Source organism: Ornithorhynchus anatinus, chromosome 1, assembly GCF_004115215.2.
Source record: "Ornithorhynchus anatinus isolate Pmale09 chromosome 1, mOrnAna1.pri.v4, whole genome shotgun sequence".
NCBI classification, from domain to species: domain Eukaryota; kingdom Metazoa; phylum Chordata; class Mammalia; order Monotremata; family Ornithorhynchidae; genus Ornithorhynchus; species Ornithorhynchus anatinus.
Genome location: NC_041728.1, coordinates 129,264,336 through 129,281,259, shown reverse-complemented (window position 1 = coordinate 129,281,259; position 16,924 = coordinate 129,264,336).

Genomic DNA, 16,924 nt, shown 5'->3' with positions numbered 1-16,924 from the left:
GTGGAAGAACTGTCTCATTTCTTATTTAAGACAAACCTTTGTAGCAATGGAAAGATATTTCATCCATTCCCTCAAGATGCCCTATGACCCATGGGCTCGCTAGTTTTGTACTGTTATTCCAAAACAGTTCTAAAATCCCAGACCTATACTTTCTTCTTCAAATATGGGTTTATTGAGTATAAATAACCCCAAATTGCTTGATTTGCCAACAGACAGTCTTGGGGAAGGACTGCTTTGTAATCTTGCACAGGTTCGGTGGTTGAATTCATCAAGACAATATGAATGAATGACTGTATCACCGAGGCATTAAAGGATCCCAGCTGAATCCAGGTAGGCTCAAACCAGTAGCTGACTTACCTGAGTTGCATTTGGTTCTATCCCTAGAGTCTGCGGTTAATCACCACATCAAATCCTTTGAAAGGTACTTTACTGTTTAGAAAAAAGGAAGGGAACGGTGTCTTCAGTCAGAAGGACCTGGCTTCTAATCCCAGCTCTGCCACTTGTCTGCTGAGTGACCTTGGGGAGGTCACTTAACTTCTCTGTTCCTCACTTACCTCATCTGTAAAATGGGGATTAAGAATGTGAGCCCCATATGGGTCAGGGACTCTGTCCAACCTGATTAGGTTGCAACTACCCCAATGCTTAGAACAGTGCTTAACACGAAGTAAGAGCTTAATAAGTACCATCATTATTATTACAAGTTCATCAATTCTCCCATCCTGTTCCTTCACCAGAAATTTTGCTCCCCAAAAAGGGACATTCCCTGCTGAATCCCCTTCCCCTTTCCCTTAATCTGAGGGGCCAGTGATTTGCAAGATGAGAGGAGGGGAAACATGACATTTTGGGGACTGGACTCACTACTGCTTTGGACATCATCCCAGTCTTCCTGGCTACTTTTTACCCTTCATTTGTTGCACCTTTTAATACTACTATTACTAAAAATATTTATACAGTACTTTAATATGTACAAACCACTGTACTAAGCACTGAGATTGATACAGTATAAGCAGACTGGAAACACTCCCTCTGCCATATGGGGCTCACAGTCTACAAGGGTGGGAGAACAGGTATTTTATCACCAGTTTACAGATGAGGTAACTGAGGCACAGAGAAATTAAGTGACCTGCCCAGGGTCACACAGCAGACAAGTAACAGAGGTGGGATTAGAATCCAGGTCCTCTGACTTCCAGGTCCACGCTCTGACCACTGGGCCATGCTGCTTTTACACTCACTCCCTCGGTGAACTCATCCGCTCTCACGGCTTTGACTACCATCTCTACGCAGATGACACGCAGATCTACATCTCCGCCCCTGTCCTCTCCCCCTCCCTTCAGGCTCGCATCTCCTCCTGCCTCCGGGACGTCTCCACCTGGATGTCGGCCCGCCACCTAAAACTCAACGTGAGCAAGACTGAGCTCCTCATCTTCCCTCCCAAGCCCGGTCCGCTCCCAGACTTCTCCATCACCGTGGATGGCACGACCATCCTTCCCGTCCCGCAGGCCCGCAATCTCGGTGTCATCCTTGACTCGTCCCTCTCGTTCACCCCACACATCCTATCCGTTACCGAGACCTGCCGGTTTCACCTCTACAATATCGCCAAGATCCGCCCTTTCCTCTCCACCCAAACGGCTACCTTACTATTACGGGCTCTCGTTATATCCCGGCTAGACTACTGTGTCAGCCTTCTCTCTGACCTCCCTTCCTCCTCTCTCGCCCCGCTCCGGTCTATTCTTCACTCCGCTGCCCGGCTCATCTTCCTGCAGAAACGATCTGGGCATGTCACTCCCCTTCTTAAACAACTCCAGTGGTTGCCTATCGACCTCCGCTCCAAACAAAAACTCCTCACTCTAGGCTTCGAGGCTCTCCATCACCTTGCCCCTTCCTACCTCTCCTCCCTTCTCTCTTTCTACCGCCCACCCCGCACGCTCCGCTCCTCTGCCGCCCACCTCCTCGCCGTCCCTCGGTCTCGCCCATCCCGCCGTCGACCCCTGGGTCACGTCCTCCCGCGGTCCTGGAACGCCCTCCCTCCTCACCTCCGCCAAACTGATTCTCTTTCCCTCTTCAAAACCTTACTTAAAAATCACCTCCTCCAAGAGGCCTTCCCAGACTGAGCTCCTCTTCCCCCTCTACTCCCTCTGCCATCCCCCCTTTACCTCTCCGCAGCTAAAGCCTCATTTTCCCCTTTTCCCTCTGCTCCTCCACCTCTCCCTTCCCATCCCCACAGCACTGTACTCGTCCGCTCAACTGTATATGTTTTCGTTACCCTATTTATTTTGTTAATGAATTGTACATCGCCTTGATTCTATTTAGTTGCCATCGGTTTTTACGAGATGTTCTTCCCCTTGACGCTGTTTAGTGCCATTGTTCTTGTCTGTCCGTCTCCCCCGATGAGACTGTAAGCCCGTCAAACGGCAGGGACTGTATCTGTTGCCGACTTGTTCATCCCAAGCGCTTAGTACAGTGCTCTGCACATAGTAAGCGCTCAATAAGTACTATTGAATGAATGAATGAATGAACACTGCTCATACCTGGTATTTTTCCTTGCTACTTACCTCTGGACACTTTGGGTTTCTGGAGTTTCTGCAGCCAGTGTTGTTGGGAGAGGTGGCTTCCTATTTCCTGGTAACACTAAGCTCAGAAGGTCATTTGTGGGATTCCCTTTTCCAGGTGAATCTGTGATATTAAAGAAAAGCAGAAGGTCAGAGGTAAAATACTTGCTTGGTTTCCCAATTATTATTCTTTACTTTTAGTTAAGAACCAATCTGGGTTCTAATCCTGGCTCCACCACTTTGCTGTGTGATTTTGGGCGAGTCACTTCACTTTGCTGTACCTCAATTGCTTCATCTATGAAATAGGGGTTAAGACTATGAGCCCCATATGAGACATGGACAGTGTCCAACTTGATTAGCTAGTATCTACCCCAGTGATTAGCACAGTGCTTGGCACATAGTAAGCACTTATAAAAATCATAAAAACAACAAAATGAACAAACAAAAAAAACCCCACTGCTTATTTTTCAAGAAGAGAGCAAAAAACTACATCTAGGCCACAGCCAGCGTTCATAAAAGAAGCTTTTGTGCCCCATCCCCTCCCACCCCTGTTCAGGGACTTGGAGCAACATTCTTTAATGAAAATGAATAAACATGTGTGTGGTTGTTTATGCATCCATGCGGGCACACAAGGAGAAAAAAGATGTTGTAGTTGAGGTTCAGATTTCCCTTTTTCCCAATCCATGCCTTTATTAACTCCCTTTTCACTGCCGTAGATGATAAAACTTTGCTAGATTTAACTTCTTTCTAAAATAAATGGCAGAATACAAATGATAGGAAGGGATGTGCTCTCTTACTTCTCTTTCCTTCTTACTTCCCTGAGGCAGAGAAGATCCTTTTCACTCTTAAACCAAAATTGGAACAGAAATGTGCCTGGCAAAAGAATTTGGGAGGCCCGACTTGGGAGAGTAAACTCCACAGAGGGAAAGGAAGGCTTTTCTGAATTAGAGGATTGTACCTCATCAAATCTAGCTTGTCTTTTGCAGCTGAATCATTTCCGACCCTTAGTGACACCACGGACACACCTCTCCCAGAACGCCCCGCTCTCCATCTGCAATCGTTCCGGTGGTGTATCCAGAGAGTTTTCCTGGTAAAAATACCGAAGTGGTTTACCGTTGCCTCCTTCCATGCAGTAAGCTATTCATCTATAATCTAATGATAAGAGTCAGTGGGCTATGAAATCCCCAAATCTTTCAATCTATTTTTTGTTTGCTACACACGGGGTGACTACAAGAAGATCTTAACACATATGGAGAGTAATAATAATGGCTTAGGCATCATGGGTAGCAAGTGCAACTATGCATCAAGGGATCACTGTGGGATGTGTTAACGGCTTACTATATGCCAGGCACTGTGCTCAGCGCTGGGGTGAATACAAGCCACTCGGCTTGGGCACAGTCCCTGTCCCCCATGGGGATCATCACAATTTCAATCATCTCACCTTGTTAACTGTAGCTGTAGAACAGAGGACTGAAGTGACTTGTCCAAGGTCACACAGCAGACAAGTGGCAGAGCTGGAATTAGAACCCATGATCTTCTGGCTCCCAGGCCCAGAGTCTATCCACTAGGCCATGCTGCTTCTCTATTCTTTGCATGTCCAGTGATGAGGGTGGGATTGTGGGACAAGAAAGGGTTTTGTCAGCCACATTTATACATGCTGATAAAATTTCACCACCATTTGCATCATCTTCAAACCCAAAGGACAGCAACATGCGTGAACACAATAATAATAATAATAATAATGTTGGTATTTGTTAAGCGCTTACTATGTGCCGAGCACTGTTCTAAGCGCTGGGGTAGACACAGGGGAAGCAGGTTGTCCCACGTGGGGCTCACAGTCTTCATCCCCATTTTACAGATGAGGGAACTGAGGCACAGAGAAGTTAAGTGACTTGCCCACAGTCACACAGCTGACAGGTGGCAGAGCTGGGATTCGAACTCATGAGCCCTGACTCCAAAGCCCGTGCTCTTTCCACAAGCACGTGGCTTAGTTGGAAAGAGCCCGGGCTTGGGAGTCAGAGGTTGTGGGTTCTAATCCCGGCTCTGCCACTTGTCATCTGTGTGACTTTGGGCAAGTCACTTCTCTTCTCTGTGCCTAAATTACCTCATCTGGAAAATGGGGATTAAGACTGTGAGCCCCACGTGGGATAACTTTATAAACTTGTATCTACCCCAGCGCTTCGAACAGTGCTTGGCACATAGTAAGTGCTTAACAGATGCCGTCATCATTATACATACATATATGTAAACTCAGTACTGTTTCAATCAATCAATCAATCATATTTACTGAGTACTTACTGTGTTCAGAGCATTGTACTAAGCGCTTGGGAGAGTACAATACCGGAATTGGTGGACATGTGCCCTGTCCACAGTGAGCTTACAGCCAAGACGGGGAGACAGACGTTAATAAAAATGAGGGCTTAGTTGGGGAAGGTCTCTTGGAGGAGATGTGATTTTAATAAGCCTTTGAAGGTTGGGAGAATGATCATCTGTCACATAAGATGTAGGAGAGAGTTCCAGGCCAGAGGTAGGACTTTGGGCAAGGGGTCGGCATGGAGTTAGACGAGATGGAGATACAGTGGGTAGGTTGGCATTACAGGAGCAAAGGGTGTGGGCTGGGTCACAGAAGCAAATCAGTGAGTGTAGGTAGAAGGGGGCAGAGCGACTGAGTGCTTTAAAGCCTATGCTAGGGAGGTTCTGTTTGATGTGGCGATGGATGGGCAACCACTAGAGGTTCTTGAGAAGTGGGGAAACAAACCAGATGGTTCTGCAAGATGACCCGGGCAGTAGAGTGGAGTATGGACTGAGGTGGGGAGTGACAGGAGGCAGGGAGGTCAGCAAGGAGGCTAATGCAGTAATCCAGACGGGATAGAATAAGTCCTAGGGTTAATGTAGTAGCAGTTTGGACAGGGAGAAAAGTGTGGATTTTAGAGATATTTTGTGCTGAGCTCAGGTCCAAATCATTCCAGCACTTCAATGGATTCCGCTTCCTCTATCATCATGAGAGAAATTAGAATGCTCAGACTTTTCAAAAAAGGTATTTTCTTTCCTTCCCACAGCATCCCTGTTTACCCACTACCAAACATCAGATCGAGAAAACAGGACAAAGCCAAGCTGCCCTAGGAAGCTGTTTTGCTAAATCAATAGCGGCTGTGAAAGATTTTAAGCCTCAACCAGTGAGTTCAGTTCTTAGGGCCTTTTTTTTTTTTTAACTCAGGCAACATAAGATTCCAGGAAGCAGGGACTTGTGTAAAAGGCTGCAGGGTGAATTGTACTCGAGAAATTCTCTTTGCGTGAGAGAATAGTTTGAAAAATTTCAGTACTCTGCCCTTCCTCTCTCCCTCCTTTCCTACCTGGAGCTAAGATGATGGTAAATTTCAGGGCCTCTTCAGTGTGGGCGGTTATTTTATTGGATATCCTGTGCAGAGAAAGAAGAGAAACTCTTTCCTGCAGGAGGTTATACAACTTGCTTTTAGCAAAAGCAGAGAAGCAGTGTGGCTCAGTGGAAAGAGCCCGAGCTTGGGAATCAGAGATCATGGGTTCTAATCCCAGCTCTGCCACTTGTCAGCTGTGTGACTCTGGGCAAGTCACTTCTCTGTGCCTCAGTTATCTCATCTGTAAAATGGGGATTAAGTCTGTGAGCCTCAAGAGGGACAACCTGATTACCCTGTATCTACCGCAACGCTTAGAACAGTACTCTGCACATAGTAAGTGCTTAACAAATGTCAACATTATTATTAGGACTATCCTGAAACTTGGTTGTATTTCTTATTTTGTCTTCTAAGTCTCATGGTGTGATAGTACATAGAATCCCTTCAGATGGGAATGTAGCATCTTTCTGACTTGTTTTCTTGGGTTGCAAGCTCCGAACCCTCTGTCTCCTCATTTTCAGAGAACAGCTTTGGCAATGAAATAGTTCTCTGATCTTTGCCCTTCCAAGGACTACTTGCTGTCTTCCTCCTAGGCCTTTCCGGCTCTTCAGATTTCTTGGTCTCCATGGCAACAGAGCTAATTTGTTTTAGTAACAGAGCAACAGAAGGCCAGTAACCTCCCCAAGCTCCATCTGACTTTATTGCTTTAGAATTAGAAAGAAAATAATTTCCAATTAATCACGACATTAAAATGAGCCCTCTATTCACAATAACATATATTGAGATTCTGTGAAATTAATGAGATCCTGAATTTCCTGAAAATCATTTCAGGTCAAACAAATTACAGTTAAATCACAGCAAATTGAATGCAGTGTAATAGAATAGCAACAGATTGAGGGGGAGTAAGGACGAACAAGAAAAAGGAAAAACTGCATTAGAGTGTGAACAAAAGGAAGGGAGGGGAGCAATGGAAGGCAAGGAAAGGAAGAAACAGTGGGAGAGAACCAACAAACAATTTCACAAATCAGGAAACAATTACTGCGAGAAAAAGCAAGTCGACTCAAGTTGGTGACAAAGTTTTGCCTCTTCATCCATCTTTCCTCTTCATTTGGCTCCAACAGATAACAAGTGAAGTGATAGCAGAGGACCAGGTTGTAAATTCTATGATGTTATGATTAAAAGACTGGGCTCAGTAAAATAGAATAGAATTTGACTTCAGAAGGCAAAAATTCCCCAAGCCAACGCTTTTAAATTTTCTTTAAAAATTTGTGTTTTAAGTTTGACCCTAGAACCTTTTGATGTCTATCCATTTTTGATGTCTATTCTGTCCAAATTGCTAACGCACTAATCCAAGCATTTATCCCATCCTGCCTTGATTACTGTATAAACCTCCTTGCTGACCTCCCTGCCTCCTGTCTCTCCCCGCTCCAGTCCATACTTCACTTTGTTGCCCTAATCATTTTCTACAAAAAACATTCTATCCATGTTTCCCCACTCTTCAAGAACCTTCAGTGGTGGCCCATACACCTCCACATGAAACAGAAACTCCTTACCATTGCCTTTAAAGAAGTCATTCACCTTTGCCCCGTCCTACCTCACCTCACTACTCTCCTACTACGACCCAGCCCATAAACTTCACTCCTCTAATGTTAACCTTCTCACTGTGCCTAGATCTTGTCTTTTTCATCTGACGTCTTGCTCACATGCTACCTCTGGACTGGAACACCCTCCCGCCTCAAATCTGACAGACATTTAATCTCTCCCCCTTCAAAGCCTTGTTGAAGGCACATTTCCTCCATGAGTTCTTCCCTGTTTAAGGCCTTTTTTCCTTTTCTTCCACTCCTTTCTGCATCACCCTGACTGCTCCTTTTTTCATCCCCTTATGCCCCCCAGCACTATATATCCTTTGTATATAACAATTTCTTTCTATTAATGTCTGTCTCCCCCTCTAGACTGTGAGCTCACTGTGGGGCAGGGAATGTATCTGTTATATTGTTATTTTTTACTCACCCACACACTTACTACAGTGCTCTGCACACAATAATCACTCAATAAACATAATCGATTGATAACCCAGACTGTATAAAGGAGGTCTACTAAAATGTACTTGCACAGGTCCTTAGAGGGAAGAGAAAGGACAATAGTGATCGCTGTATGTATCTTCTAATGTTTGTGAGGAAAAAGGCTCAGCCTAAGAACTTTTCATACCAACTGTTTTCAGGCTTTTAATTCAGTTAGTTGTGACTTGTCAAACCAAACTTAAGTGACATGCCACAGGAGGTTAATTTGGAGATAAGGCACAGAGGGGAAAAAGAAACCCATTCGTGTTCAATAGTTGAATTTATTCTGGCCAAAAAGCCTCAAGGAAAAAACAAAACTGAATAAAAAAAGGAGAGGAAGAACATTTGCAGTCAAGAGGAATGCTAAAGGCCAAGACTTTAAAGAAGCAGCCGGTCTTGTAGAAAGAATGAAGGCCTGGGAGTCAGAAGACCTGGGTTCTAATACCAATTCTGCCACTTGTCTGCTATGTGACCTTGGGCAAGTTAATCAACTTCTCTGTGCCTCCATTCCCTCATTTGCAAAATGGGGTATTCAAAACGCACCATTCACCCTCTTATGTAGACTGTGAGCCTCTTGTGGGACCTGATGATCTTGTATCTACCCCAGTGCTTAGTAAAGGGCTTGACACATAGGAAACCCTTAACAAATAGTACAATTATTATTATTAAGCCTGGGGTTCTGCTGACTCCTGACTTTGAGCTACCCATCAGGAATCTGGAAAGGGGGGTTTGGAGTCTTTATTCCTAGGATTCTCCATATAACACCACGTTCAGATGATCCCAGAACAGCTTCCCCAAGAGGTGTTGACAAGAGACAGGACAGGAGTAAGGAAATCAGGGAAAGAATCTTGGAGCCTGGATAATGTGAGGAGAGAAGCAGAAATAGGAGACAGAGTCGAGGCAGAGAACAAGATGTTCTGCTTGAAAAAGTTGCAGGCCCTCCCCTTGCTCTAAAAAGTTTGAATAGTTAGTGTGCAAATAGCCAATCATACCCTTTAAACAGAAGAGGGCTGTGGGAAGGAAAGAATGAGAGAATGAAAGAGAGAGAGAGAAAGATAGAATAAACTTATTATATTTCTTTTCATTTGGAAAAGCACTCAGCACTGTTATGTTGCACTCTCCCAGTCACTTAGTACAGTCCTCTGCACACAGTAAGTGCTCAATAAATACAGCTGACTGACTGACAGACACTTCCCTCATCCTGTGCTACTGCCATTCCGGACCTGGCATGCTTGGAGGGTGATCTTTTCCTCTAACTCCCAAAGGGAATTTGGCAACCAGCATGAGTTCTGCTCTTGCCCCCTCCCCCAGCGCTTCCCTGCCCAACATGCAGATCACTGCTCTCATTGCCTGCTATAGTGGATAGAGTGTAGGCCTGGGAGTCAGAAGGTCATGGGTTCTAATCCCGGCTCCACCACTTGTCTGCTGTGTGACCTTGGGCAAGCCATTTAACTTCTCTGTGCTGCAGTTACCTCATCTGGGAAAAATGGGGATTAAGAGTGTGAGCCCAATGTGGGACAGGGACTGTGCCCAACTTGATTAACTTATATTGACTACTGTGCTTAGAACAGTTCTTGGCACATAGGAAGTGCTTAATGATTACCATTAAAAAAAATGATTATTATTATTAAGTGGTGCTCACCCCCATGCAGGATGAGCAGATCCCTTCCCTGCCCAGATAAGTTGGCTGGTTTACCGTGGCACCATTATTGCTTCCATTCATTCATTCATTCATTCAATAGTATTTATTGAGCACTTACTATGTGCAGAGCACTGTACTAAGCGCTTGGAATGAACAAGTCGGCAATAGAGACAGTCCCTGCCGTTTGACGGCCTTACAGTCTAATCGGGGGAGACAGACAGACAAGAACGATGGCAATAAATAGAGTCAAGGCGCTGGGTAGTGGGGAGAGCAGCTCTGGCCCAGCCTGCCATCCGATGAGGACAATGGGAACCCCATCTCCCTGATTAAGTCCTCTTTTCCTCTTCTTCCCCTCCCTTCTGTGTTGCCTTGACTTGCTCCCTTTATCCATCCCTCTTCCCAGCCCCAGAACACTTATGTCCATATCTGTAATTGTATTTATTTATATTAATGTCTGTCTCCCCCTCTAGAATGTAAGCTCGTTGTGGGCAGGGAATGTATCTGTTTCATTGTTATAGCGTATTCTCCCAAGAATTTAGTACAGTGCTCTAGAAAGCACTCAATAAATACGATTGATTGACTGACCGACTTACTGACCCATTGGTGCCTGGGCTGCAAGACAATGTGCCTGGCCCGAGGGGCAAGGAGAGAGCCACCATAACAACAGTCAGCTCGTTGTGTGCAGGGAATATATCTGTTTGTTGTCGTATTGTAATAATGACAATCATAATAATGATGATGGCATTTGTTAAACGCTTACTATGTGCCAAGCACTGTTCTAAACCCTGGAGTAGATACAAGGTAATCAAGTTGTCCCATGTGGGGCTCACAGTCTTAATCCTCATTTTCCAGATGAGGTAACTGAGGCATAGAGAAGTTAAGTGACTTAACCAAAGTTATACAGCTGACAAGTGGCGGAGCTGGGATTAGAATCCACAACCTCTGACTCTCAAGCCTGTGCTCTTTTCACTATGCTAGGCTGCTTCTCTATTGTACTCTCCCAAGCCCTTAATAGTACAGGGCTTTGTACACTGTAAGTGCTCAGTAAATGTGATTGAATGAAAGAACTTCCTCTTTGGCCCCATTTTGGCTCAAAGGCCTGCGACTTCCTTCCGAAACAACTGAGAGGGAGAAGGAAATGGTGCCCCGCGGTGCTGGGTCCATCTGTAACTCAGGTGGATTCTTGTTCCCCCAGTGCCACATCTGCCAGCAAAAACAGCTAGGTTGGGTTCAGGAGACATATGCTGTCAACCTCTGTTCATTCATTCATTCATTCATTCATTCATTCATTCATTCAATCGTATATATTGAGCGCTTAGTGTGTGCAGAGCACTGTACTAAGCACTTGGAATGTACAATTTGGCAACAGATAGAGACAATCCCTGCCCAACAATGCGCTCACAGTCTAAATGGGGGAGACAGGCAGCAAAACAAAACAGAACAAAAACCTATTCTTCCCCATGAACATTTTAAATAATTGCCCGTTTTTTAACTGAGGAACATATGAGACCACTAAAATGTATCACTCTATTTCCCAACAACTCAAGATTCAGAAGAGATTTCATGCGCCAGAGCATTTTCCATAGTACTGGCTCTGTGAGGTTTAAATTTACAGGCATACCCCATAATACAATTGGGTAATGTTCCTAGAAAATGTAGTTTAACCCCAAATGGCTTTATCATGGGGTATGTTACTGTTGAATTTATTATTGTGAATAATAACAGAAGGAGCATGGCTCAGTGGAAAGAGGCCGGGTTTGGGAGTCGGAGGTCATGGGTTCAAATCCCAGCTCTACCACTTGTCAGCTGGGTGACTGTGGGCAAGTCACTTCACTTCTCTGGGCCTCAGTTACCTCATCTGTAAAATGGGGATGAAGACTGTGAGCCCCACGTGGGACAACCTGATTCCCCTGTATCTCCCCCAGCACTTAGAACAGTGCTCTGCACATAATAAGCACTTAATAATTACCAACATTATTATTATTGTATTTGTTTACTATTGTTTACTATAGTAAACAATATGTTATATGTTATATAATAACATATTATTGCATTCCTTAAGCACTTTCTATGTGCCAGGCAGGTAGTAAGTGCTGGGGTAGATTCAAGCAAACGGGTTGGACAGAGTCCCTGTCCCATACAGGGCTCACAGTCTTCATCCCCATTTTACAGATGAGGTAACTGAGGCACAGAGAAGTTAAGTGACTTGCCCAAGGTCACACAGCTGACAAGTGGCAGAGCCGGGATTAGAACCCATAACCTCTGACTCCCAAGCCCATGTTCTTTCCACTGAGCCACGCTGCTTCCCCACAGATGTAGGGATTATAAATTAGGATCTGTGCCAGAACTCCTGGAGAGGTAATATGAAATTCCTTTACATACTATATGCTGCGGTGATGAATTTCACTATTTAAACTTTACTAAAGTAACTCAAAAAATAAAATCATAACTTTAAATAAATGAGAAGTTGTAGTACGGTTGTGTGTTTTGGTACAATTCTGTAGTGGTAGAAGCATGATTATGTTAGTGGTTTTCCAATTTGTTTGATTTAGGTTGATCGTCCTTTTTTACTACATCAACATCCTCTCTGGTCTCCCTACCTCCTGTCTCTCCCCACTCAGTCTATACTTCACTCTGCTGCCTGGATTATCTTTCTACAGAAATGTCCTGGGAATGTCACCCCCCTCCTCAAAAATCCCCAGTGGTTGCCTATCAAACTCTGCATCAAGCAAAAATTCCTCACTATTGACTTCAAAGCTCTCCATCAACTTGCCCTCACCCATCTCACCTCCCTTCTCTCCTTCTTCATCCGGGCCCGCAACTCTGCTCCTCTGGTGCTAACCTTCTCACTGTGCCTCATTCTCGCCTGTCTCGCCATCGACCCCTGGCTCACGTCCTACCTCTGGCTTGGAATGCTCCCCCTCCTCAAAAATGCCAATCACTCTTCCCCCCTTCAAAGCTCTACTGAAGGTTCACTTCCTCCAGGAGGCCTTCCCACATTAAGCCCCCCTTTTCCTCAGCTCCCCCTCCACTTCCCATCACCTCGACTTGCTCCCTTTGCTCTACTCTCCCTCTCCTCCCCACAGCACTTGTGTATATATGTACATATCTATAATTCTATTTACATTAATGCCTGTTTACTTGTTTTGATATGTATATATCTATAATTCTATTTATTTATATTGATGCTATTGATGCCTATTTACTTGTTTGATGTTCGTCTCCCCCCTTCTAGACTGTGAGCCCGTTGTGGGCAGGGATTGTCTCTCTTTGTTGCCGAATTGTACTTTCCAAGTGCTTAGTACAGTGCTCTGCACACTGTAAGAGCTCAATAAATATGAATCAATGAATGAATGAACCACAGCCTTCTTTTCTTCTTAATGCATCTAATAGCGGGCTCCATTTTCCTTAACATCTCTCTGAAAGGTTGAACCCCATTCTCCATTAAGATTTTCTTCATCGATTGTATTTATAAATTAATCTCCTTCCCAGATACATGATTTTTTAAAATTTCAAGATTTTAGCTAATAGCAGAGAAACCACTTCTTCATCTGTTTTGACATCTTGCAGTGATGCATTGGATTGTTGAAGTTTAATAAGGCCATAGGATGATACCTTTAAATGAAATGAAATTAACTCATTGACCTCACCATCATCCATTCCTAAATTAAATTACACCCTGAGTTCAACAGTTTCTTTGGTTATCTGCACAGGAGTCTTTTCAGTATCTTGAAAATCTGATACAAACTATAGGCAGAGCTTCCCCCAAGATCTATTCACTGTTGTTTGCCTGATTCAACCCGGTAGAAAGGTGATGAAAAGGAATTTATTTACCACTAGCTGGTGTTGGGTCAGGTATCTTTATAGAGTAAATCATCATAGGCGACAAGTCGTAACTCTCAGAATAGTTATTTTGCGAGGTAACTGTAACCTAGGATATGCTTGTGGTGGAAAAGCATCAGGGCCTAGTGGAAACAACAGGGGCCTGGGAGTCAGGGGACCTGGGTTTTAATCCTAGCCCTGACACTTGCCTGCTGTTTGACCTTGGCCAAGTCACTTAACTGCTCTGGGCTTTAATTTCCTCATCTGTAAAGTGGGGATTCAATACCTGTATTTCCTCCCAACTTAGACTGTGAGCCTTATGTAACTGTAAGCTCCTCGTGGGCAGGGAATGTGTCTACCAACTCTGTTGTACTGTCCTCTCCCAAACACTTAGTACAGTGCTCTACACCCAGTAAGAGGCCAATAAGTACCACTGATTGATTGATGTAGAACAGGGACTAGGCCCAGTCTGATTATCAGTAGCACCTAGTAATAATAATAATAATACTTTTGGTATTTGTTAAGAGCTTACTTTGTGTTAAGCACTGGTCTAAGTGCTGGGGTAAATACAGGGTAATCAGGTTGTCCCACGTGGGGCTCACAGTCTTAATCCCCATTTTACAGATGAGGTAACTAAGGCACCGAGAAGTTAAGTGACTTGCTCAAGGTCACACAGCTGACAAGTGGCGGAGCTGGAATTAGAACCCACGACCTCTGACTCTTAAGCCTGTGCTCTTTCCACTAAGCCACGCTGTATATAGCATAAAGTTTGGCACACCGGAAATGCTTAACGAATACCACATCTATTATTACTCTAACTACACGCATCTCCCTCCGTACAAAGATTTCTCTCAAAGATGTTTCCTCTCAAATTTATTTCAATATACCCTATTATGAACATGCAAGTACCGTGACTCTACACTGCAGAAGGACAATTCTCAGGTTAAAGTGAAATTGCTATTAGATTGCAACAAACTGCAACAAATAGTCTTTTTTCCCCCCTTCTGCGTCTACATTATGAATCGGGCATCCAGATCCCCTCAACAGCATTAGCATTTCTGAGAGTTTCCCAGAGGCTATGTTGACACTCAGATCCTGCTCAAGCTCTGACGGACGGCATTTACTGCAATGCAGCAATGTTAGCAGTTTATTATCCCTTAGCCCCAAGAAAATCCTTTATAAAACTTCTCCAGGATGTGTAGTTCAGGCCTTAAATAAGTAGATCAGCCTTAAATAAGTAGATCTTCCTAAACCCTGCCCGAGTCTGGGCGAATTCAGCAGCATATTCCTTTGTCCTGCCGTGTGGATTAGCAGAGTCTGTCAGTAAGTTAGTGTTTACTAACCCCCTACACTGAGCAGAGCACTCTATTTGATCCTTCGGAGCTGCAGGGAGTTATAAAAGAAGTAAAAGAATGTGGTTTCTGTCCTCAATGAGTACATCATCCAAAGACAACTTTTAGCCAAAGAGAAAGGATAAAAAAATATAACCAAGAAAAGGGATCAGAAAAACTGAGAGTTATGTCAATTGCTGTGCTCTCCCTGACCACAAAAACATATTCTTTTCTTGGCAGAGTCTGGTCAGATATAAGATAACATTTTAGAACATCCAGCTGGTCGTGGTTTTGAAGTCTTTGGACATTTTTCCTATACCCAGTTATTGCCGACTTTCCCTACTCAACTGGGTTCAATCCATAGGCTGAGTAAGCTGTCTACCTCTGTTATAGTATTTGTATGGTATTTTTGAGGTACTTATTAAGTACTTATTATGTGCCAGGCACTGTACTAAGCACTGGGGTAGATACAAGCCAGGCAGGCTGAACACAGTCCATGTCCCTCATGGGGCTCACACTGTTATAATCCCCATTTTACAGCTGAGGTAACTGAGGCACAGAGAAGTTAAGTGATTTGCCTAAGATTCCTCAGCAGACAAGTGGCAGAGCTGGGATTAGAATCCAGGTCCTTCTGACTCCCAGGCCCATGCTCTATCCACTAGGCCACACTACTTCCCTAATGGTAAAATACTGGATTTTCTTGAATTCCGGGCATGACTGGTAGAGGGGAAGGAAAGCGGGCAATTGCCTCAGCGCACACTGTCGGGGGGTGATTGTGGAGCAGCTGCAGGATGGCCATGGAGCAACTATAGTTAAAAATTTGAACGTACCCATCCCAAACATCAGTGACACTTATGTTAGAAGTTCATTCAATAGTATTTATTGAGCGCTTACTATATGCAGACCACTATACGAAGTCCTTGGAATGTACAATTTGGCAATAAATAGAGACAATCCCTGCCCGTTGATGGGCATACAGTCTAATCGAGAAGAGACACAATTGGCTCCCGAAACAAGGGAAGGGGATCAAAATCCCCCCTAGAGAAACACTCTTGGTTCAGAGTCCCAACTGATATTTGTGTGATGTCATTCAGAATGGGAAGGGATAGAAAATTTTTCCTTTTTAGGTTAGCCAAATGTCTGAAGCTGGTCTTGCTTGTGGTCAACATTTTTTTTTAATGGTATTAGTTAAGCGCTATTTGCCAGACACTGTAATGGTGGTGGTATTTGTTAAGCGCTTACTATGTGCGAAGCACTGTTCTAAGCGCTGGGGGGATACAAGGTGATCAGGTATGGGGCTCACAGTCTTAATCCCCATTTTACAGATGAGGTAATTGAGGCACAGCGAAGTGAAGTACTAAGTGCTGGGGTCGATAAAAGTTAATCAGATTGGAAACAGTCCTTGTCATTCATTCATTCAAATATATCGACTGAGTGCTTACTGGGTACAGACCACTGTACTAAGCGCTTGGGAAAGTACAACACATCAATAAACAGTGACATTCCCTGCCCACAGTGACCTTATAGTAGGATGGGGGGAGGGAGACAGACAACAATACAAATAAATATAATTACAGATCGAGAAGCAGCGTGGCTCAGTGGAAAGAGCACGGGCTTTGGAGTCAGGGCTCATGAGTTCGAATCCCAGCTCTGCCACTTGTCGGCTGTGTGACTGTGGGCAAGTCACTTAACTTCTCTGGGCCTCAGTTCCCTCATCTGTAAAATGGGGATTAAGATTGTGAGCCCCACGTGGGACAACCTGATTCCCCTATGTCTACCCCAGCGCTTAGAACAGTGCTCGGCACATAGTAAGCACTTAACAAATATTTAGGGAAGCAGCGTGGCGCAGTGGAAAGAGCACGGGCTTTGGAGTCAGGGCTCATGAGTTCGAATCCCGGCTCTGCCACTTGTCAGCTGTGTGACTGTGGGCAAGTCACTTCACTTCTCTGTGCCTCAGTTCCCTCATCTGTAAAATGGGGATTAAGACTGTGAGCCCCACGTGGGACAACCTGATTCCCCTATGTCTACCCCAGCGCTTAGAACAGTGCTCGGCACATAGTAAGCACTTAACAAATATTTAGGGAAGCAGCGTGGCGCAGTGGAAAGAGCACGGGCTTTGGAGTCAGGGCTCATGAGTTCGAATCCCGGC